Source organism: Nyctereutes procyonoides, unplaced genomic scaffold (genome assembly GCF_905146905.1).
Source record: "Nyctereutes procyonoides isolate TBG_1078 unplaced genomic scaffold, NYPRO_anot_genome, whole genome shotgun sequence".
In the NCBI taxonomy this organism is placed as follows: domain Eukaryota; kingdom Metazoa; phylum Chordata; class Mammalia; order Carnivora; family Canidae; genus Nyctereutes; species Nyctereutes procyonoides.
In genome coordinates this window covers 67,364,145-67,387,713 of record NW_026575146.1, presented here as the reverse complement: position 1 = coordinate 67,387,713, position 23,569 = coordinate 67,364,145, and the positions used below count along the sequence as shown (strand labels likewise).

At 43.3% G+C, this 23,569-nt stretch overlaps 1 long non-coding RNA gene across 1 annotated transcript; it reads left to right on the top strand.

The window, feature by feature from the left end:
• The first annotated feature begins 6,770 nt into the window (after positions 1–6,770).
• LOC129499860 (uncharacterized) lies at positions 6,771–12,577 on the top strand. Its single transcript, XR_008662484.1, has 2 exons — positions 6,771–7,682; positions 8,738–12,577. It is a non-coding gene; the product is annotated as an uncharacterized LOC129499860 (long non-coding RNA).
• Positions 12,578–23,569: the final 10,992 nt, after the last annotated feature.

Genomic DNA, 23,569 nt, shown 5'->3' with positions numbered 1-23,569 from the left:
GAAACAGGAGCATGTGGTTAGTAGAGGAAGTGCAAAGTGAATGGCTATGTGTGTCTCCCATCAGTGCCTACAGTTACCATCATGGAGGAGAAGGGAAGGGGAGCAGAGTAGTTGAGGTTAGCCAGGCTCAGTCTTCAGCCTTCCCTGTCTTTGCACTCGAGAGCTATAGATAATATTAGCTACAGTGGCAGAAATGGAGGTTTTAGGTGAGCCCCACAGCATGGCATCCCTCTCTCCCCAGTTGAAGTAGCCACGTCGCTTACTGAAAGTCTAACAGGCCAGTTGCAAAGACCAACACTAAGATCATGATCCAGTACATTATTTTAAAGGAGACCAAACTGCCACTGGGTAGCAGATTGTTTTGTTTTAAGATTTTATTTATTCATGAGAGACAGAGAGAGAGGCAGAGACACAGGCAGAGGGAGAAGCAGGCCCCATGCAGGGAGCCCAATGTGGGACTCGATCCTGGGACCCCAGGATCATGCCCCAAGCCAAAGGCAGATGCCCAACTGCTGAGCCACCCAGGCGTCCCAGTGGCAGTTTGTTTATATCAGATCTGTTCCCTTCTGGAGGGGGAAATGATCCATCCTTATTGGGATTGATACTATTTCTGGATACGGTATTAACTTCCCTGCCAACAGGGCCTCTGCAGGCACTATTAGAACAGAGTGTATTGACTATTTGATCTGCCAACACTAGCTGGCCATTACACTGAAGATGCCATCATAGTATAGACACAAATGGATTGAGGTCTTGCAAAGAAGTTTCTCTAGCCAGCGCTGTTGATATCCTACACTCTGTATATCCACTTTCCCACAAGTCTTATTGGAGGATCCCCAGCAAGATGGAGCCAGACTTACCCATCTCAAACTTCCCCACCTGCCTGTTGTCATTTCTGTGCATCCTAAGTTCATTTCTCAGATAAATGCCCCAGGCCCCAGGATTTATCTCATAATTTTCTGCTATAAAGTATCTGAAGAAGTTCTGTTTTCACATTTTCTTTCCATCCCCAGCTGCCGCTAGTTCTCCTTTTCCCACTCTCACTTGTAGATATTACTTCATGCTCCTTTGAAAGCTCCCCCTTTGGCCCCATGTTGTGGAACTTGCCATACGTGGCCCTAAATCAAGAGTATTCATAAGCCCTTTTCTGAGCTGATTCAGGTTGTGGGGGATTTCTGAAGAAAACTGGATCCCCACCTCCACCATCCCATAAACCTGTGCCTACCCTTCATTTCCAAGTATATTCATATTTTTCATCATCATTTTAGCCTTCCCTCTGGGTTCTAATTTTTATACGTACAGCTTAAACATACCTGCCTTTATTATCATGTTTTCTGATCCATTTTCTTTTTTTATAATAAATTTATTTTTTATTGTGTTCAGTTTACCAACATACAGAATAACACCCAGTTCTCATCCCATCAAGTGCCCCCCTCAGTGCCCGTCACCCATTCACCCCCACCCCCCGCCCTCCTCCCCTTCCACCACCCCTAGTTCATTTCCCAGAGTTAGGAGTCTTTATGTTCTGTCTCCCTTTCCACACATTTCTTCTCCCTTCCCTTATATTCCCTTTCACTATTATTTATATTCCCCAAATGAATGAGAACATATAATGTTTGTCCTTTTCCGATTGACTTACTTCACTCAGCATAATACCCTCCAGTTCCATCCACATTGAAGCAAACGGTGGGTATTTGTCGTTTCTAATGGCTGAGTAATATTCCATTGTATACATAAACCACATCTTTATCCATTCGTCTTTCGATGGACACCGAGGCTCCTTCCATGGTTTGGCTATCGTGGACATTGCTGCTATAAACGTCCGGGTGCAGGTGTCCCGGCGTTTCATTGCATCTGTTTAAGCAGCACTTCTCTACACAGATGAAATCCTAGATATTCATAAAATAAACTAAATATATGGAGAATTCAGTTACTCAGAGGAACAGTATTTTCTGACTTTGTTGTCACCATTTCTGGAACTCCACTGCTCCTCACTGATTAATGGAACTTCATGAAGTTTTATGTGTTACTCTTCCAAAATCACAGCAACCCCAGTGTACATTTCCTCATGAGTTGTGTACTACCTGCCCGCTGTGGCTCTCTACAGCTTTTGCCTTGTGATATTAATACTTTCAGCCTATAAAATGAGTGATATGCCAGATATTCTCTAAGTCTTTCTCTCAAAGTTTTCACCTCGTTTAAAATATTCAAAATTTGTATTGCTTTCTTGCATATTTTCTTTACATTCCTTCCTTGTTCTTTTGGACAAGTCTAGGGAATTATCTAAAGTGCATCAAATTATCTTAAACTTTAATTAAATATTCCTTATTTATTTAAAAAATGTATTGAAGCAAAAAATGTATTGAGGAATAATTTCCATTTAGTAATCTCACTTTTAAGAATATGTCTTTATTTGGGGGCACCTGGGTGGCTGGCTCAGCCTCGGCTCAGGTCATGATCCCAGGGTCCAGGGATCAAGCCCCACATCAGGCTCACCACAGGGAGCCTTCTTCTCCCTTTGCCTATGTCTCTGCCTCTGTGTGTCTCATGAATAAAGAAATAAAAATATTTTTTAAAAATAATATGTCTATTAATTTTGAAATATATGTATACAATTTTGGGGTCACTATCACCATCAAAATGTGAAGTATTTGGGGTACCTGGGTGGTTCAGTTGGTGAAGCATCTACTTTCAGCCCAGATTATGATCCCAGGGTCCTGGGGTCAGACTCCCTGCTCCATGGGGAGTCTGCTTCTCTCTCTCTCCTTCTGCCCCACACCTCTGTTCATACTCTTCCTCTCTCAAATAAATAGATAGATAGATAGATAGATAGATAGATAGATAGATAGATAGATAGATATGGGATTCCCCGGGTGGCTCAGCGGTTTAGCGCCACCTTTAGCCCAGGGCCTGATCTTGGAGACCCAGGATCGAGTCCCACATCAGGCTCCCTGCATGGAGCCTGCTTCTCCCTCTGCCTGTGTGTGTGTCTCTCATGAATAAATAAATAAATAAAATCTTAAAAAAAAAGATGTGAAATTTTTGCATCCCTCCAAAATGTTCCTTTGTGGCATCAAATTCCTCTCCCAAGCCCCAGACTTAGGAACCACTGACTTATTCTTTTAGAATGTCAAATAAATAGAATCATTTAATGTGTGGTCTTTTTTTTTCAGGTATTTTGCATAATTTTGAGATTTAGTCATGTTGTTCTTTGTCTCTTCTTTTTATATAAAGCCAAGAAATATTTTATTTTCTGTGTGTGCTCCAATTTGTTCATTCATTAACCAGTTCATGGACAGCATTTCCAAGTTTTTGGCTACTGTCCATAAAACTGCCCTGAATATTTCAGCAGATTATAGGAGACATTTTCACTTATCTTGTGTAAATATGTAGGAGGAGATTGCTGTGTCCTGTAGCATGTGTCTACTTACCTATGTAGGAAACCACCAAATTGTTTTCTAAAATGGCTGTACCAGTTTGCACTCTCACCAATAATGCCTGGGAGTTCTGGTTGCTATGCATCCTCATCAGTGCTTTGTATTGTCAGTCTTTTTAATTTTAGCAATTCTAGCAGGTGTATAATTATTGTTATAGTTTTAAGTGGCATTGCCAGAGTGACTAATGATATTGAGCATATGACATATGATATTCATATGTTCATTGGTCATTCAAGATCTTTGGTTACTTGATCAAATCCTTTGCCCATATACAATTCTTTTCCTAACATGATTTGTAAGGATTTGTTCAGTTAACATCCTGGATGCTAGTCCTTTATCAGATGTGTATTTTGCAAATAGTTTCTCTCAATCAGTGGTTTATCTCTTTACTATTTTAGTAGTGTCTTTTGAAGAAAAAATGTTTTTAATCTTGATGTAATCCAAAATTCAGTTTTTAAGAAGATTTTATTTATTTGAGAGACAGATAGCAAGAGAGAGTAGAGTAGGAGAGGGGCAGAGAGAGAAACAGACTCCTCGCTGATCAGGAAGTGTGACATGGGGTTCAATCCTAGGACCCTAGGATCATGACCTGAGCCAGAGGTAGATGCTTAAGCCACTGAGCCACCCAGGTTCCCCCAAAATTCATTTTTTCTTTTATGTGTTCTTTCTGTGTACTAATTGCAGCTTGTCCAACCCAAGATTGCATTGCTTTGAATTATGCTTTCTTCTAGATATTTTGTGGTTTTAGTAATTACATTAAGGTCTAGACCCATTTTTGATTTAATATTTATATATGGTCTGAAGTAAATATTTGGTATTACTTCTAAACATTTTATAACCAAGCGAATCACTTTGGGGGCATACCAACATACATTTACACAAAAGTTTATAATAATTTCATAGTAACCAAGAACTGGAAATAATTCAGATGACAGTCATCTATGAGGTGCTTTGTGCTGATAGTCTTTTGGTGTTAAGGAACAGTATTTGAACCTGAGGCAAACAACACATTGAAGAGATTCTAACGGTGGGATGGCCTCAGTAACTAGATGGGGTTTTGGGTTGTTGGAATAATAATAAAAAAAAGTTACAATGTAGAATGCAAAGGAGAAATAATAAAATATACATCTGGTGACCATACTGATGGATTGTGACATAAGGTGGCTAGATGCTTACTAATCCCATTTTCTCTGTCAGGACACCTGGGCAGACAGCATGTCTCAGCTGTCCTTACAGTTATTTTAGGACCACATGAATGAGCTGATGAATGGTCATTCATCAACTGTGGTCAAATGGTCAACTGAATATAGGCAGAAGTGATGGTGGAATTGTGCCTTAATTGTTCTCACATTTGTGCACAATTTTGAGGATGTCCTCAGTGGTTCTAGATTTCACACCTCCCCCAAGACTTAGTATTCCTTTGGGGGCTGCAAGTTCAGGTGATGGGCTGATGGTGACAGTGTTTTGATAAGAACAGGGCATGATGATCTAAAACCTCTGAGCTTCATGATCACATATCTGTACCTGTGCCTACCGGCTGTAAGTGTCAGAAGGGCAGGACCATGAGTGGAGATGAAGGTCCTGGTTACTGTGATGTAGATGACAGGTCATGTCACAAACTTGAGACAGCTCCACTCTGCACTTAGCCCTGACAGCAGCTAATCATAATGCTGCCAAGATCTGAATCTTGTGGCCATGCATGTGTTGGGCATCGTGCCTCCCTGTGGTTTAAGAAACTCTCCTATCACACTGTTTAAGAAATAACTAAATAACCCAAATACTTCAAACCTGTGCTTTTAGGTGAAATTTTAATTATTTATTTTTAAAGATTTTATTTATTTATTCATGAGAGACACACAGAGAGAAGCAGAGACATAGGCAGAGGATGAGGCAGGCTCCATGCAGGAAGCCAGATGTGGGACTCAATCTGGGACTACCGGATCATGCCCTGAGCCAAAGGCAGATGCTCAACCGCTGAGCCACCCAGGCATCCCTAGGTGAAATTTTTAATCAATACCTGTGAGGCGACTTTCTGGTCAAGGAGTCATCATTACTCAGCCATCAGAAAGGATGAATACCTACCATTTACTTTGATGTGGATAGAACTGGAGGGTATTATGCTGAGTGAAGTAAGTCAATCGGAGAAAGACAATTATCAAAATAGTTTCACTCACATGTGGAATATAAGAAATAGTGAAAGGGAGCATAAGGGAGGGAGGGGAAACTGGAAAAATCAGAGGAAGGCAAACCATGAGATTCTCAATTCTGGCAAACAAACTAAGGGTTCAGAAGGGGAGGGGGTTGTGGGATGGGGTAACTGGGTGACATAGGAGGGCACATGATGAGATGAGCACTGGGTGTAATATGTTGGCAAAATGAATTTAGATAACATTTTTTAAAAAGAAGTCACTGTATTTTGTTTTGATAAATAATGCCCAAGTCTCCTGCAGAGGCAACCCTGACTTCGCCTCCCCCAGCACATCATGTTAATGCTAACAGCAGTGCTAATACTGGTTACTTACTGAGAAGTAACCACTTAGCTTCCGTTCTAGTCACAGTAGAGCCCTGGTTCCGAGACCTGGGAGCAGCGGCAGGATTCCTTACAATAGGCTGAGCTCCCCTCCGCAGTTGCCGGTTCACCGGGTGGGGGCGAGCCGCAGAGGTCCCCAGGTCCCCAGGTCCCGCGACGCCTAGCTTCTGCGGGTGAAGCCTAGGCTCTCACCCACAGGACTGGGAATCTAGTTCCCGGCGCGATCCAGCTGACCTTGGCCGTTCCCATGGAGACGGGAACTGACGCAAGTGCTTGGGCGCCGGCGAGCGTACCTGACACTACCCAGAAGGAGGTGCTATGAGCTTCCGCCCGATAGACTGGCAGCCGACCGCCCGGGAGGGGCGTTTCCCGCGGGGGCGGGACTACCGGCCTCACCGCAGGAGCACATCCCTGGGTGAGCCGCGGCTGGTTGGGCGGGGAACACGTGGAGTGGAGCTCCCGGGCCGCTCTGGCCGCGCGGGGCGGGAGAGTGACGTGACGGGGACCGCCTCCGTGCCCTGGGCGAGCCGTGACACCCTGGCGTCGGCCCCATCTCCTCGAGACTCTGCTCGGCTGTGGGACGGGCGCCACGCGTACCTTCTCCCGGGTCCGCGAAGGCGGCTGTCTGGGTCTTGTGGGCACCGTACACCATCTTCTAGCGAGGCTCGGAGCGGGGCAGGAAGCCGCAGGCGACACTCGGTACCCATTCTGGTCGCCCGCCTCTCGGGGCCCATTCAGCCCACCCAAACCCCTAGCTGTGGCAGGGGCGGCAGCACGGATGAATCCGGCGCAGGTGAGTGGAGGGTCAGCCAGCATTCCCCACCCCCACTCTTCCGCCCACCGTCTCACCAGGATGGTCACCGTCCTCTTTATGGTCGGTGGTGGTGGGACTGTGCTATCTCCCCTTTTCTCCGTCGTGGAGTCCCTGGGGGAAGTGACTTCTGCCCCAGGATCAGATACTATATGAGTATGTTCCCGTTGGGGGCGATCCTGGAATAACACTCGGAAGAGTGAGCCAGTCACGGGCACAGGCACGTACCAACACTTGGAGGTGAGATTGAGTTGGTAGTCACCAGGGTCTCCGTTGCGTCTTATGGAGCAGCCCGTCTTATGGAGCAGCCCGGACGCTCGGCCTCCTCAAAGTTTGGAGCTGAGGATAGAAGTGGTTTGACACAGATCTCACTCACTCTCCTTCCTCTGGCTACAGAGTAGCAACTATGGAAGTGAGGGAGGAGGTAGGAAGACTTGGGAGGAATGTGAACTGAGAGGTTTAAGGTCCTAGTACTGGAGCACACAAACCACAAGTTTGGTTGTGTCTGGGAGGCATGGACACCAGGAGAACTGGCCAGCCGGAGAGTGGTGCCCTCATGGCCGACCCATAGCTTTCACAGTATCTATCTGCCCACTTGCCTGACTCTGGGCTGCACTTATTGATCAGAGAGACATGAGGAGAGAGCAGGCACTAGTGGTGCCAAGGCCTGATGTCTCTGAGCTGGGGCTGGGAGGAGAGGGACCAGAGGTGGTTGTGTGAGTGGATAGACTGGGGATTCCTGTTGCCTGTGGCCTCACCTTTCCCCCATCATGATAGGGCTGTGTAACCTTTGAGGATGTGTTCGTGTACTTCTCCCGGGAAGAGTGGGAGCTCCTTGAGGAAGCTCAGAGACTCCTGTACCGTGATGTGATGCTGGAGAACTTTGCACTCGTGTCCTCACTGGGTAAGGCCCTGCTTTAGTTATCTGTTGCTACATGGCAAATTATCCCAAAGCTCAGTGGGATGAAGATAAGCACTTATTATCTTACAGTTTGTGTGGGTCGAGAATCAGGCATATCTTATTTGGGTACCTCTAGTTCAAGGTCTTTCATAATCTTGCTGGCAAGCTGTTCAAGTTTGCTGTCTCATCTGAAGGCTCAACTGGAGATGAGTCCCCTTTCAAGGTTATGCACATGAACAGGAAGCTGTTGGGCTAACTAGTCATTTTCTTGCTAGCTTTTGGGCAGAGCCCTCCCTCAGTTTCTTGCCATGTTGTCTTCTCCATAAGCAGATTGCATCAAGGCAGCTGATCTTCACAAGATTGAGCAAGAGACAGCATCCAGCACAGAGGCTGACATTTTTGCAATTTATTCTCAGAAGTGACATCCTATCATTTTTGCCATATTCTGCTCATTAAAAAGGAGTGCTTATGTTTAGCCCACATTCAGCTGGCAGGACTTACCAAGGACATGGATACCAGGGGATAGGTTTGATTCCTAATTTCCTAGGCTGAGTTTTGTTCTTCCCTTTTCTCCCAAAGGGCTGCTCATTGTCTGACAGTACTGTCATGGAATGACTCCTTTCCTTAGCTTCCTGGAGTAGGTGGTGTGGGTCCCTGGGCTGGGCAGGGGGCACTGGCTCCTCTTCTACAGCAGCCCCAACCTCTCCTATCCCAAAGCTTTAAAATGAAGGATTTGGGGGTCAGGAGTCTTGCAGTTTGCCCAACAGATCCCAGAGGCCTGGCCACACCTTGACCGGGTGACTCTCCAAAACCCTGGTCTCTGCCCACATTCTTACCTCTTCTTCTAATTGACATTTCCTGGGGCCTGACTGTTACAGGAATTGCAGACACTGAGGTGACCATTACTTGTGAAGAACAGCAAGCTGTTCTTGCAAGACCCTTTTCCAAGATTCTTTTTTAAATATTTAATTTCCTCCTCTGTGGAGAGGGTTGCCCAGGGGTGCCTGCTGCCAGCCACTCAGCAGCTCTACTTTCCCCTTAGGACTTGCTGTTTCCAGGTCCCATGTAGTTACCCAAATGGAGCCCGAGGGGAGCCCAGGGTGCCTGAGAAGGTAGACACAGCTCCAGCTCCAGCAAAGAAGACCTGAAGGAGACTGGGCCCTGGTGAGTAGATGGGATTGGTCACATCAGGGCTGGCTTCACATTATACCAGCAACCCGTGCTGTATCTCCTAGTGTTATGCTATCAGTACCGGTGGCTGACCTCATCCCACTTTTCCTTCCCCATCTGGATGCTTTACCCACTGTCATTTCTACTGTGATCTCAGTTGCCTGTTAGTCCTCCCCACCCCTTCTCATCTCTGCATCTTTCCTTCTCTTGGTACTCTGCGGCATTGGGTTTCATTTAACATGTCGTGAGTTGTACTCACATCCTTTGATTTTCCTTGAAAACTTAAGTATTCCATTCCAGCCAGATTTTTCTGGCCCTGGACAGACCCTTTTTGCACAGGATGCACCTATCAGGACAGCCCGGGTGGCTCAGCGGTTTAGCGCTGCCTTCAGCCCAGGGCCTGATCCTGGAGACCCAGGTGACTGGGCTGGGCTCCCTGCATGGAGCCTGGTTCTCCCTCTGCCTCTGCCTCTGCCTCTGCCTCTGTCTCTGCCTCTCTCTCTCTCTCTCTCTCTCTCTCTCTCTCTCTGTGTGTGTGTGTGTGTGTCTCATGAATAAATAAAATCTTAAAAAAAAAAAAGGATGCATCTATCTCAAAGGACAAGGCCTTTGCTGGGAGACCACTGGCAGAGGAGTGATTTGGAGACCCCACCTCTTCTTATACTGTACTCCATCCTCATCCCCTCTCCCTCTGAGGTCTCCTTCATTCTCTGACCTTTAGAGCCCTGCAGTGTGCAGCTGCTCTTCCTCATCCTGATTCTAGCTCCCATGTTGTGCCAGCAGTCCCATGGATCCATTCTTGGTTGCATGAGACACGCATTTGTGAGGGCATGCCACTTGCCTCCAATTAAACATGCACTTCAGCATTTATCTTCCTTCAGGTTGTTGGCATGGAGTGAAGGATGAGGCCACACCTTCGGAGCAGGCTGTTTCTATGAGGGTCACAGATGAGAACTCCCATTGCAGGTCTTTCCACCTAAAAGGCTCATCCCTGTGACATGTGTGACCCAGTCTGGAAAGACATCTTTGCACCTGGTTGAGCCACAGGGGACACCATCTGAGCAGCACCCAAACACCAATAACATGTGAACCGCTGTAGGAGAGACTTTTGGTGTAGTCTAAACCTTGACCAGATGCAGAAGCAGCAGAGTGGAGAAAATGTCTTCAGAAAGGAAAGGAGCCCGGCCTGATTTGTGAAAATATACAGATCTCATGTGTGGGGAAAGCCTTTACTTGCAGGGAGGATGGGAAGAACTTTATGGTCAGCTCTGGATTTGTGCAGTGCCAGGCCTCTCGCAGTGGGGAGAAAGCACACAGGGCTTTCTGTAGGGAGTGTAGGGAGGCCTTTCATGGATCACATTTTCTTTAGGCATGAAAGCACAGCCTGAGGCCATAAAGCCTTCCACTTGTTGGAGCAGCCTCCCTCCACGGTTGATTGACTCAGCGCATCTCAAGGGACTCTTGGTTGTGGGGACCTGGGGAACGACAAGGGCCATTGGAGATGCACTTGAGTCTGGGATACTTTCCCACAAGGAAAGTGTCCCCAGGAAGGTGAGCTTTAAGCATGGTGGTGTGGGGACAGCTAATCTGCATTTGAGGCTTTCACAGGAGCGAGTCTCAGGGAGGAGGGTGCTCTCCATGAACCACTCACACAGACCACAGAAAGGTTCCAGGGTCTATGCGAAGAATTTATACAAGTGGAAGGTTTAACAAACGGCATTGGTTGTTCAACATAAGCAGATCATGCTGAAGGGGAAGCCTTTCTTGGGAGGTTAGGCCTAGGTCAACACATAAGGATTTATAAGGAGTGCTTCCAAGTGTGGGAAGGCCTTCAGCTGCAGGTTAGAGCTCATGCAACACTAGCAGATTCACACTGGGAGAAGCCTTATGAATGCAAGGAATGAGGAAACGTCTGGGACGGCTATGCTTTTGTCCAAAATAATTCCGCCACCCTAGAGAAAGTCTCTTTAAGTACAAAGTATGTGGGTAAGCCTTTTGTGACAGCTGTTTTCTCATACATCTCTTAAGGGTCTTCCCAGGAGAGAAGGCCTGAGTGCAGTGATGTGGGAAGGCCTTCATTCACCATTTTTATTTCTGACATTAATAGGATCCATACTGGAGGAAAACCCTTTGAGTGTAAAGATCAGAGAGCCTTTTGTGACTGCTCTTCCCTAACTCTACGGGGAGTAACAGTGGGGAGAAACCGTGTGGATACAGTGAGTGTGGACACACTTTCAGGCTTCATTCATCCCTCACCCACCACCTAAGTATTCATAATGTGGAGAAACTCTGTGAGTATAAGGGATGTGGGAAAGCATATTGCAAGTGGACTTACCTCAGTCAACACCAGAGAACTCATATTGGGGAGAATGCAACTCCTGAGGAAAATGTTTGCCAGAGGAAGCATCGTGCTTGGCGTCTGAGAAATTATACCAAAGAGAAACCCTGTAAATGTTATCGTTGTAAGAAAATCTTCTGAAACAGATCCTCACTTACTGTCTCCTAAAAGATCCTATTGGAAGTTAACTCAGCTAGGACCTCACTCTACAAATGAACTTAAAAAGAAGAGAAAAATAGTGGTTAATTGTGCAGTTAACAAAACCTTCAGCTACGGCTCAGTCTCAGTATGTGCTGAAAAGCAATCATGGAATTTTTTTTAAAAAGAGAAAAGGCCTAAGGGAGGAGGAGAGAAAGAAGTAGATTTAACAGAAAAAGAAATACATTCCTTGTTTCTTTCAGGTTTCCCTGACAAACCTATGACAATTTATTTTCAGTTGTTTCTGTTTGGGGTGGCAGGTGGGAGCACTGTTTGAGAGGTGAAGGGACGGCATCCCTTCACGCGACTTACTATACACTGCTGTTCTGTGTCAGGAGAGCTGGACACCTGACAGCAGCTCTGCAGGTATTTGTCAAAATCCTTCTTTGTTGAAAAACACTGACTCACCATTAGAGGTCGTAAGTCTCTGTGATAAATGTGAAGTCTTGATTTATGAAGCATTTAAAACTTAAAAGAAATTAGACCACTAAAAATATTGTTGCCTAAAATTATTTTATATCTAAGAAGCTAAGGACAAATATATGAATGGGTATATTTTCTGCACCGTTTAAGACTATCTAAGGTTTCAGTCACTTATGCACTTCTTTATTGAGATATAATTAACACATAACATCATGTGAGTTTAAGGTGTACAACATTGATTTTATGAATCTATGTTGCAGTGATTGCCACTGTAGCATTAACTAAACACTTGTATCCTAGTAGTATCCTGTATTCTGTGCTCCTAGTGCTAGGAACAGTTAAGATCGAGTCTCCTGCCAAGTTTAATGTTCGTGATATAGTTTTGTTCCTCATAATATCTGTACTGTGTATTGGATCTTCAGGACTTATTTATCTACTAGTTGCAAGTATGTACCCTTAAACAACATCCCCCCACCCAAGCCTTTGGTAACCATCATTCTCTCTATTTGAGTTCAGTTTTTTTGTTTTTCTCTTAAGAGTCCACATATAAAAATATGTAGTATTTGTCTTTCTCTGTTTAATTTATCTCAGCATAATGTCCTTAAGGGCATTCTGTATTACCGCAAATAACAGCATTTCCTTTTTCCTCATGACTGAATGATATTCCATTGTGTATATACCACATCTTCTTTATCCTTTGGTGGACACTTAAGTTGTTACCATATCTTGTCTCTTGTGTACAAAGCTACAATAAACATGGGAGTGCAGATATTTCTGAGATCCTGTTTTCATTTCCTTTGGATATGTATATACCCAGAAGTGGGACTGTTGGACCATATGGTGGTTCTATTTTTAATTTTTTGTAGAACTTCTATACTGCTCTCCAATATGACTAGACCAGTTTATAGTCCCACCAACAGTGCACAAATGTTCCGTTTTCTCCACATCCTCACCAATACTTATTTCTTATCTTTTTGATAAGAGCTATTCTGACAGATATGAGGTGATATCTCACTGTGGTTTTGATTTGCATTTCCCTGATAATGAGTAATACTGAGCACTTTTCCATTTGTTGGCCATTTGAATGTCTTTGGAAAGATGTCTGTGTTTTTACTCTGTAGTTTAATCAGGTTGGATTTTTTTCTTGTCATTGAGTTGTATGAGTTCTTTATAAAATTTGGGATATTAACCCCATATCTGATAACGTGGTTTGCAAATATTCTCTCCTATTCCGTAGGTTGTCTTTTTATTTTTTAAAATTATTTCTTTTGCAATGCAGAAGCTTTTAAGTTTGATGTAGTCCCACTTATTGATTTTTTCTTTTGTTTGTGTCTTTGGTCTTATATCCAAAAAATCATTGCCAAAACCACTGTCTTAGAGCTTCCCTTGTTTTCTTCGAGGAGTTTTATAGCATCAGGTCTATGTTTAAGTCTTTGATCCATGCCAAGTTAATTTTTTGAGTGGTATAAGATAGGGGTCTGATTTCATTTCTCTGCATGGGGTTATCTAGTTTTCCAACACTATTTGTTGGAGAGACTCTTCTCCATTTGATGTCCTTGGATCTCATCAAATACGAGCTAATTGTATATGTGGGGTTTTAATTCCAGCTCTTTATTCTGTTCCATTGGTCTGTGTCTATTTTTCATGCTAGTACGATACTGTTTTGGTTACTATAGCTTTGTAGTTTAGTCAAAATCAAGCAATGTGGTGCTACCTGTTCTTTCTCATGGTTGCTTTGGCTATTAGGGGTCTTGTGGTTCCATACACATTTTAAGGTTGTTTCTTCTATTCCTGAAAAGTGCCATTGGAATTTTGATAGGGATTGTGTTGAATCTGTAGATTGCTTTGCATAGCATGGATGTTTTAACAGTAGTAGTTCTCCTCCAGTCTATGAACACAAGGTATCCTTCTGTTTGTTTGTGTCATATTTCCCCCAACAGAATCTTATATTTTTCTTTGTACAGATCTTTCACTTCCTTGGTTAAATTCATTCCTCGGTATTTTGTTGTTTTTTATGCTATTTTGAATGAGATAGTTGTATTTTTTTCCCCCAGATGTTTCATTGTTAGTGTATTGAAATGCAATTGATTTGTGTGTGTAGACTTCATATCCTACAACTTTACTGAATTCACTGATTAGCTCCAACAGCTCTTAGTTGAGTCTTTTGGATTTTCAATTTATAAGAATATATCATCTGCAAATAATGACAGTTTTACTTCTTTCTTTTTAATTTGGATACCTTTTAATTTCTTTGTCTTGCCTAATTGCTCCAGCTAGGACATCTAGGACTATGTGGAGTAAGAATGGAAGAGAAGCCTTCAATTTAAAAAAAAAAAAAAAGGGTGGCGCAGCGGTTTAGCGCCTGCCTTTGGCCCAGGGCGCGATCCTGGAGACCCGGGATCGAATCCCACATCGGGCTCCCGGTGCATGGAGCCTGCTTCTCCCTCTGCCTATGTCTCTGCCTCTCTCTCTCATTCTGTGTGACTATCATAAATAAATAAATAAAAATTTAAAAAAAAGCCTTTTTTCATGTCGTTTTAAACATCCAGCCTGCTCACTTTTCCTTGATCCAGATCTGCATTTTTCTTTATTTTCTCTGAGCCATCATAGTGATCATGTGATCATGTAGCCGTGCAGTCTTCCCAGGTGGGTCTTAAAACTTCCCTCTAATTGGGTTTTTCACTTTTTTAAATATCTTGAGGATCTTCTCCAACTCCACCTCAGTAGTTTTCTAGGGGTCAAATTAGGGCCAAAACAAACAGTAAAACACATTCAAGGTAAATTCATGATAAACTCTGAAAAAACAAACATGGATAAAGAAACCCATCCTTTAATCTTAGGAGAATGTGTGAAGTATTGTTATAAAGAAAAATGATTGGGGGGTGCCTGGGTGGCTCAGTGGTTGAGCATCTGGCTTTGGCTCAGGTCGTGATCCCGGGATCATGGGATTGGTTCCTATATCAGGCTCCCTGCAGGGAGCTTGCTTCTCCCTCTGCCTATGTCGCTGCCTCTCTCATGAATAAATAAATAAAATCTTAAGAAAAAAAAAAAAAAGAAAGAAAGAAAAGTGGAATTTACCTGTGGGTGAAGAGGTATACATACATGTACAGGTACATGTACTTTCCCATTTTCCCCTGTGGACTTCCTTTGTGTTCTCATCAGGCAGGGCATTTGGGAATATTCGCCTTCTTTGGGACTGTCTTTGAGGACAAATGTTGAACTGTATGAGGTGATCATAGTTCCCTCATGATAAAGAAAATTGCGTAATTTTTAATATAAATATAATCATTCTCACTTTGAGCCTCCTCAAAACCTCATCAATGACTTTAGGCACAGTTCTGCATCACAGTTGTGGGCTGAACCTCTTCTGTGGTGCCTTACCACCTTTCATCATTCATGTGCTTCCCCGTGAGTCAGTCATCACAATAGTTAACAATCTTTCAATGACAGCATGTATAGTTTTCTGTTACTGGGAAAAAAAGTTGCATTTCTCTGTCCTCTCTCGGGTGAGCTTGTCTATGCAGTGACCGTAGCTCTGTCACTGAGCTCCTAGGTATGTAAGGGTTGAAGAAACACTGCATGGTGTTTCCCCACCCGGGAGCTCTTTGGTACAAGGCACATTCTGAAGCCTGGGCCTTTGTTTGTCCCAAAGCAGTTGTGACATGCTGTCCAGTGGATCATGACCGAGGTTTGTACTCTCACCTCCTTTTTCTCACCATCAGACCTTTGCTTACGTGTTCAGTCAGAGAGCTCCCTGTGGCAAGAATGAGACCACGTGCATCCATCGTTGCACACCATGGGGGGTTAGGACACGTGGATGACTGAGTCATTGGTCCCGCCCTAGAGCTCACATGGGACATACATTAAACCGGTGAAACAAAGGATTTCTTGCACTGACATCAATCTGTCTGGGAACCCTGGCAGTATAAGCGGATTGTAATGGGGATGTGAGGACAACTATGGAGCACCAGAGCGGCATAGGTGTTAAGAGCTTGAAATTGCAATTGGTTGGGATTCCAGCCTGTCTGCACCATGCCCATCCCCAGCCACATGATATTGGTCCTGTCACTGGTCCCTGGAGTTCCTTGTTCTTGTAGAAAATGGGAAGATGAGCATTGAGGTAAAGCACACAAAGCAAAGCAGACCCTGAAAGGATGCAGGACACTCAGGCAGGGTTGGAGCTGGAGAACATCTGCCAAGTAACAGCGCATGTCAAGATGCAGGACTGATGAGTGGGAACCAGAGGAGGGCCACTGTGGCTAAGGTGGGAAGTGGGGAGTAGGACAGGGCAACATCAGGAATTGTGGTTTGTACTTACTTGTGAGGTTTCTATTAGATATCTAAGAGGAGGTATTGATATCTAGCTGGGTATGCAAGCCTGGAGTTCAGAGAAGTGTTTGGGTCTATGGGTACTTGGTGCCAGTGCCACCTGGCACCAGAAATGCACCTGACACCTGTAGTGGAACAGAGTGAGGTGTATTGATACACTGCAGTATAGGATATCGCCCTCATGGAAATGTGCAACCCTCAGGAAGAGGGTATTAAGATGTCTTCCAGGCTCTGGGTTTGTGCTCAGTGATTTGTAAGAGGGTTTAAGAAAGTGGAGATTTGGTCTGAATTGGATGTTGTTGGGAAGTGGGGTTGATCTATGATTGGCTATCCTGAAATATTTTATCTACAAAGCAGGGGCTGGAAGTGGCACCACAGCATCAGCTGGTAGATCATGTAGCTGTCACTGAGTCACCCAGGAGAGGTAGATACCTGGTCATTTCCATTGTTTGCACAGAGTTCTTGTTTTGTCTGTGCTCTGATATGATGATGGGATGGTTTTGTCTCTGTCTCAGTTTGTCATGGTCACTGAATGCCCTGGACTAAGGTTGGTGTTCTGTAAACTTGTTATGTTCAACAGGAGAATCCCAGGGTTTGGAGCTGAGTGCCAGACCAGCTACTAATGCCATGACCTGGCCCCCAAGATCCTCCTGACCTTCTCTTTCCCTTTCCAATCATGTCCCCTCCTGTGCCAAATTTCCACCTGTAATACAGATAGAAATTAGCCCTACACAGAGTTCTGGGAAGAGGAAACATCATACACAAAGCTCTGAGTGGGTAAGCATCCTGTGCATTGAAGAAAATGGAAGTTCAGCATGGGGAGATTTGAGGCCAGGGCCTGGGTATCAGACTAACTGAGAGGCTGGCCGGAGAGGCCTCCCAGAGGTGGTGAATTCTGACTTGGGACGAGCTGAGGGCACAGATATCCCGGTGGGGACATTGTTCTAGAGTGCCTGAGTGGCATTCAGAGATCCCCTTAGAGGTGACTGGGCTGTGGCAGAGCAAGGGACCTGATTCTAGTTTGGGCAGTTGGTCAGGGGCACCTGGAAGCAGATGTAGGCAGAGCACACTCAGACACGCCACGGAACATACACACTTTGGGAGCCAACTCTACTACACCATCACACACAGAACTACCAAAACTGTATTGGTGGATGTGCACATCCAGAGGGAGAGGGGAGCACACAAGTTGGGGAGGGGCAGACAGAGAAGCAGACTCCCCACTGAGCAGGGAGCCTGATGCAGGGCTCTATCCCAGGACCCTAGGATCATGATCTGAGCCAAAGGCAGAGATTTAACCGACTGAACCACCCAGGCGCCACTCCCTTATGATTTTTTTTTTTTTATGATAGTCACAGAGAGAGAGAGAGGCAGAGACACAGGCAGAGGGAGAAGCAGGCTCCATGCACCGGGAGCCCGACGTGGGATTCGATCCCGGGTCTCCAGGATCGCGCCCTGGGCCAAAGGCAGGCGCCAAACTGCTGCGCCACCAGGGATCCCCCTTATGATTTTCTTAATAGCATTTTATTTTCTCTAGCTTACTTTATTGTAAAGATACAGGAGGTAACATACAAAATATGTGTTAATCAACTGTCTAGGCTCTCAGTAAGACTTCTGGTCAATAGTAGACTATTATTAAGTTTTGGGAGAGTCAGCAGTTATATATGGATTTTCAACTTTCAGTCAGCACACCTAACCCCCGTGTTGCTCAAGGGTATGAATCCTTAGGATTATAGATTTATAAGCGACATTATCAATAATAACCAAGAACCTAAAACTAGTCACACAGCTATCCATGGGAACGTGCCTAAATAAATTATATGGTCATAAAATGGAAAAAAACACAGCAATGAAAACTACTGCTTCATGCAACAGTGTGGATGAATCTCCCAGAAAAAGACAGTGAGTGACAGTGATACAAGTCAGAGACCAAGTAGTACATGCTATAACCTTGTAGAAAGGTTAAAAAACAGGTGAACCCAATATATGGTGAGAAAGGACAATAATGGTCATCTTTGCAGGGCTGTTGGAAATGTCCTGTGACTTTGTATGGGTGGGGCTTATATGCGTGTTGACAGGCAAATAAATACCTATCAAGCCATATACCTAAGATTTGTCCATTTTATCTTATTGAAATTACACATATAGAAAAAAAGATAAATATCAATGTACAACACACAGCATATAAAAGAGCATAGCAAGATTAGAATGTTTTATGAACCTCACAGATTACCAATCCCATTTTATACTTTAGAGAAACTCTCTAGAAATTTTGCTTTACTAACTCTTTTTTTAAAGATTTTATTTATTTATTTATTCATGAGGGACACACAGAAAGAGGCAGACGGAGAAGCAGATTCCCTGCAGGGAGCCTGATGTGGGACTTGATCCCAGGATCCCAGGATCATGACCTGAGTCAAAAGCAGATGCTCAACCACTAAGCCACCCAGGTGCCCCAACTCTCTTATAAATTCATAGTTTGACACCTTACATATGTACCACTAATTATAAGTACATTTTATGCTTGATTTTGAAATCTATATGAATGCAATCAGTATGCTTTCCTCTACTGTGGATTTTTTTTTAAGATTTTATTTATTTATTCAAGAAGGACACAGAGAGAGAGGCAGAGACACAGGCAGAGGGAGAAGCAGGCTCCATGCAGGGAGCCTGACGTGGAACTCGATCCCGGGTCTCCAGGATCAGGCCCTGGACTGAAGGCAGCGCTAAACAGCTGAGCCATCCAGGCTGCCCTCTACTGTGGATTTTTTTTAAAGCATTTGTGAAATGAATGAATCACTTGTTAATTATCATCCTTTATTTGTAATATGTGTGTTTTATTTTTTAAAACATTATTTTTTTTAAATTTTATTTATTCATGAGAGATGTAGAGAGAAAGAACAGAGACATGGGTAGAGAGAGAAGCAGGCTCCATACAGAGAGCCAGTGTGGGACTCAATCTCAGGATCCCAGGATCACGCCATGGGCCAAAGGCAGACGCTCAACTGCTGAGCCACCCAAATGTCTCAATATATGTGTTTTAAACTATTAATGCACCTATAGAATTTCATTAAACACATCTCTAAATAATATATAGGGATTTCATTATTTGGCAAAAAAAATAATTTCTGAGATGGCTGATATAAAAATGCTTGATATATTCATGAACTGGTATCTTTAGCCTTGTTATTCTGAAACCATTGCTTTATATAATTTGAGTTACTATTACAAATTACATACATATTTTATTATACCTTCTTGGTGATGCTTTCTCCCTTCAAATTTTTTTTCCTGATACACATACATGTTTCACATATGATATTTTTAAATAATTATAACAGGTATGTTTTTCAAGACCTGTTTTATACATTTCTGTATGTTATATTTTAGATGTGTCCCTTTTGTCCATGCTATGGTTGGACATTTTTAATCAATAAAAATTACTGGGGTGCCTGGGTGACTCAGTCAGTTGAGCAGCTGACTCTTGATTTTGGCTGAGGTCGTGGTCTTGGGGTCATGAGATCAAGCCCCATTTTGGGCTCTGTGCTCCAAGCAGAGTCTGCTTGAGATTCTCTCTCTCCCTCTCCCTCTGCACCGCCCCCCAAATAAATAAATAAAGCTTTCAAAGAATATAAAAAATTACTGGCTTCAGATCTAAGCATTTATTCCATACTCATTTCATGAGATGGTTGATACATATTTGGGTTTAAATACATTGTGGATATTTGTGCTTTTCTTTGCCTCACTTATTCTGTACATTTCCTTTTAAAAACTTTATTTCTTTACATTTCAATTTTTCCTTCAAATTTGTAAAGTGTACACACTGATTCTGTTTATTAGTACTTAAGCTGAAAATGATAACATACTTCTTTAACACAATAGAATATAGGTACTATCTTTGCTTTCTTGAAAAATATGAGATTTAAAATTAATTTGCCACTCTCAGTTTACATGGTATTGAGCATATACATGGTAATTCCATCATTCTGTCTCCAAAAAGGAAATATTAATGTTTTACACAGATAATGAATGGTTGTATTAATCGATAAACACACCACTCTCACAAATCCTCATACCTCCTACCATCACAGACCATTCACTTGGGATCACTTTCCTTCAACCTTAAATAGAATCTTTAAAGATTTTATTTATTTATTTATTTATTTATTTGAGAGAGAGAGAGAAGATGGGGGGCAGAAGCAGAGGGAGAGAATCTTCAAGCAGACTCCTCACTGAGCAAGGAGCCTGGTTCTGGGGCTCAATCTCAGGATCCTGAGATCAGAACCTGAGCCAAAATAAAGAGTCAGCTACTCAACTGACTGAGTCACCCAGGAGCCCCCTTTTTAAAATTTATTTTATTTTATTTTTTCCAGGAGCCCTTTAAATAGAATCTTTAAAGCGTCATTTCTGTGTTACTTTTTTCCATTAAATTCCTCATTTTTGGTCTCACATAGTCTTGTTTTACATTGTATAAAAAAATTTGAAGATGCATTCATTGTATATAGAAAACTGGTTGTGGTTATTTCTTCCACAGTTTCAATATGTCCTTTTACTGTGTTCTGGACAGATAACTATAATGGGTGTGAGTGAAGACATGTATATATAATGGAGAAACAGTATTTGGACCTGAGTTGCCTAAGACTTCACCCAGTGACCCTAACTTTGAGATGCAGTCAGTGAATGGATGATGTTTTGGTTGTCGTATCAGCAAGGGTGTAAAAGAGTAGAATGTAGATGATAAATGATAAAATGGGTATTGGTGATCAAATTGATGGATTGTATGTCTAGGTGTTCACCAATACTATTATTTTGGACACCCAAGAGGACAGGCATATCCTCACTTTCCTTACACTTAATTTGGGACCATGTAAATAAATTTTGGCCAATGGAATATGGGCAGGAGTGATTGTAAAAAGGTTTCTTTGTTTTATCTTTTCATTTGTGCTCCTTACTGGAGTTCCCTCCTTGGGCCTCAGTGATTCCAGTTTTCATAGTTCCCCAGGATTATTGCTTCCTTGGGAGCTGCAGATCCAGATGATGGGAAGATGGTGTCTTGATAAGGAAGAGAACCAGATATGGTGGCCTTCAGCTGCTGGATATCAGTCTTCATCTCACACAAATGCAGCTCCTAAACAAAATCACAGTCCTCATGGTCTCTGCCATTATTGCAAAAGCCAGGAGATTAGGTAAAAGGTTCTTATAAAATTAAGTGCTCCAGGCACCTTCAGCCTCCTAGCCAACCCTTCCAATGTTCTAATTCCCAGCAGTGGGCTCAGAGGAGCCACGGAGGTCTCTTCCCAATTTTCCCTCTAATCAGTTTGGAGAAATCACTCTCCAGGTTGGAAATGAATCTCTCTGTGTCTTATTGACACTAGAGCTTCACTTATGGTGCTCAACCCCATTGTTATAAAGGAGCCCCTGCGCTGGCATACTAAAACAGTTCAGAGGGATCCCTGGGTGGCGCAGCGGTTTGGCGCCTGCCTTTGGCCCAGGGCGCGATCCTGGAGACCCGGGATCGAATCCCACATTGGGCTTCCGGTGCATGGAGCCTGCTTCTCCCTCTGCCTGTGTCTCTGCACCTCTCTCTCTCTCTCTGACTATCATAAATAAAAAGTTTAAAAAAAAATAAAACAGTTCAGAGAGTGGGGGTCTCTAATAAACCTCAATAGGTTTCTGTCTCTGAACCTATTCCCTTTGAGAGATACACTTTTCTCTCAAGTTCCTCCATCCCTCTTCATTTATGCGGCTGAGATTTTTTAGAAAAGATACCATGCTGGAATTTCCTTCTCCCCAAAGGGAAAAATAATTCTAGAATTTGATAGTAGCCAACCAGGTAATCAAAATAGCCAACCAGGCTAATTAAATGACCCTTTGACATCTTTTATTTGCTCCATTTCTACTAGCATTTTAGTCTGGGGACACCGATCATTTATCCCTATTGGATCAGCTATCATCCTCCTTCTGGGCAAAATATTCAACTGATATTGGCAGAATCCACAGTATACTTCCCATCAGAATTCAAAGAAGTCCCTCAAAACCTCCCCCCTGGGTTAATCAATATCATATAAAGAAGCTCTTTGAGGCATAACAGATGATCATAAGGGTTACGGCTTCATTATCTCCCTACACTGGTCCCTGTAACACCTGTTCTACCTGTGAGAAAACTCAGTGGCTGGGGATGGAGGTTTTTCGAGGACCCCTGAGCAACATTTGGCACTTTGTTGTTCTGAACCCATATACACTATTGACATCCAATCCCACTGAAAGCAAATTTTTCACTGTAATTGACCTTTGTAGTACAGTTTTAGTATTCCAGTTGCTAAGGATAGCCTTTTGCCTTCACTTGGGAAGAATGGCAATCCACCTGGACAGCAATATTCCAGGGTTTCACAGAGTCCTTCTTACATTCCACAAATCTTAAAAGCTGATTTGGGTGATATAAAGTTTTCTGCAGGCTCTACTTTGTCACAATACACATAGATGATTTTCTTCTTTGCTTTCCTTCTTAAGCCTCTTCAGAGCCTCCAACTGTAAAAACTTTTGGCCTTACAGGAACATAAAGTCTCCAAAGAAAAATTGCAATGTGCTCAAACTCAGGTTTAATACCTAGGGCACCTGATCTCAGAATGACGACTACATTTGGATTCAGGTAGGCTTCATGGCATCCTGAAATTCCCTAAACCTGAAATGAAGTTCCAATTAAAAGGTTTTCTTGGACTAGCTGGCTACTACCAAATTTGGATTCCAAACTTCTTTCTTATGGCTCAACTTTTTAAAAATGCCAAACTTAACCCTATTATTTGGAAAGGTCAGAGTGACATAGGTCTTGGGACTTTAAAGAAAAGTCTTTGGGGGACAACCGTATTATCAACTTGTCTTTTCCCTCTTTGTATGTGTGAGGGAAGGTAATGCCCTTAGAGTGCTCACCCAAAAAACTTGAGGACCATCATCACTCCATAGGGTATTATAGCCAACAATTAGACCCCGTGGCTAGGGGATATCCCCCTTCCCTCAAAGCCATTCCATCCATCACCCTTTTAGTGAAGGCCACTGCAAAAATAGTCATGGAGTCCCCCTTAACCATCCTGTATCCCACGCAGAAGCAGCCCTCCCAAGTTCTCTTCATATGCAACACCTTTCAGTCAGTCACCTTACCTCCTATGAAATCCTCCTGTTAACTGCCTCTCATGTAACTCTTGTTGTAATAGCCTTAATCCTGCCACCCTTCTCCCCTCCTTCATGGATGAAACCCCTCACACTGCTTAACTTCAACAGATCACCTCTTTTGACTCCTCATAACAATTTACAGGAAACTCTTCTAACTGCCACAGACTTTTTGTAGCTTACAAATGATTCATATTTAAAGGATGAAAATAGTAAATATCATGCTGGGTATGCCACTGCAATTTGTTTTGAAGTCAATGAGGCAGCA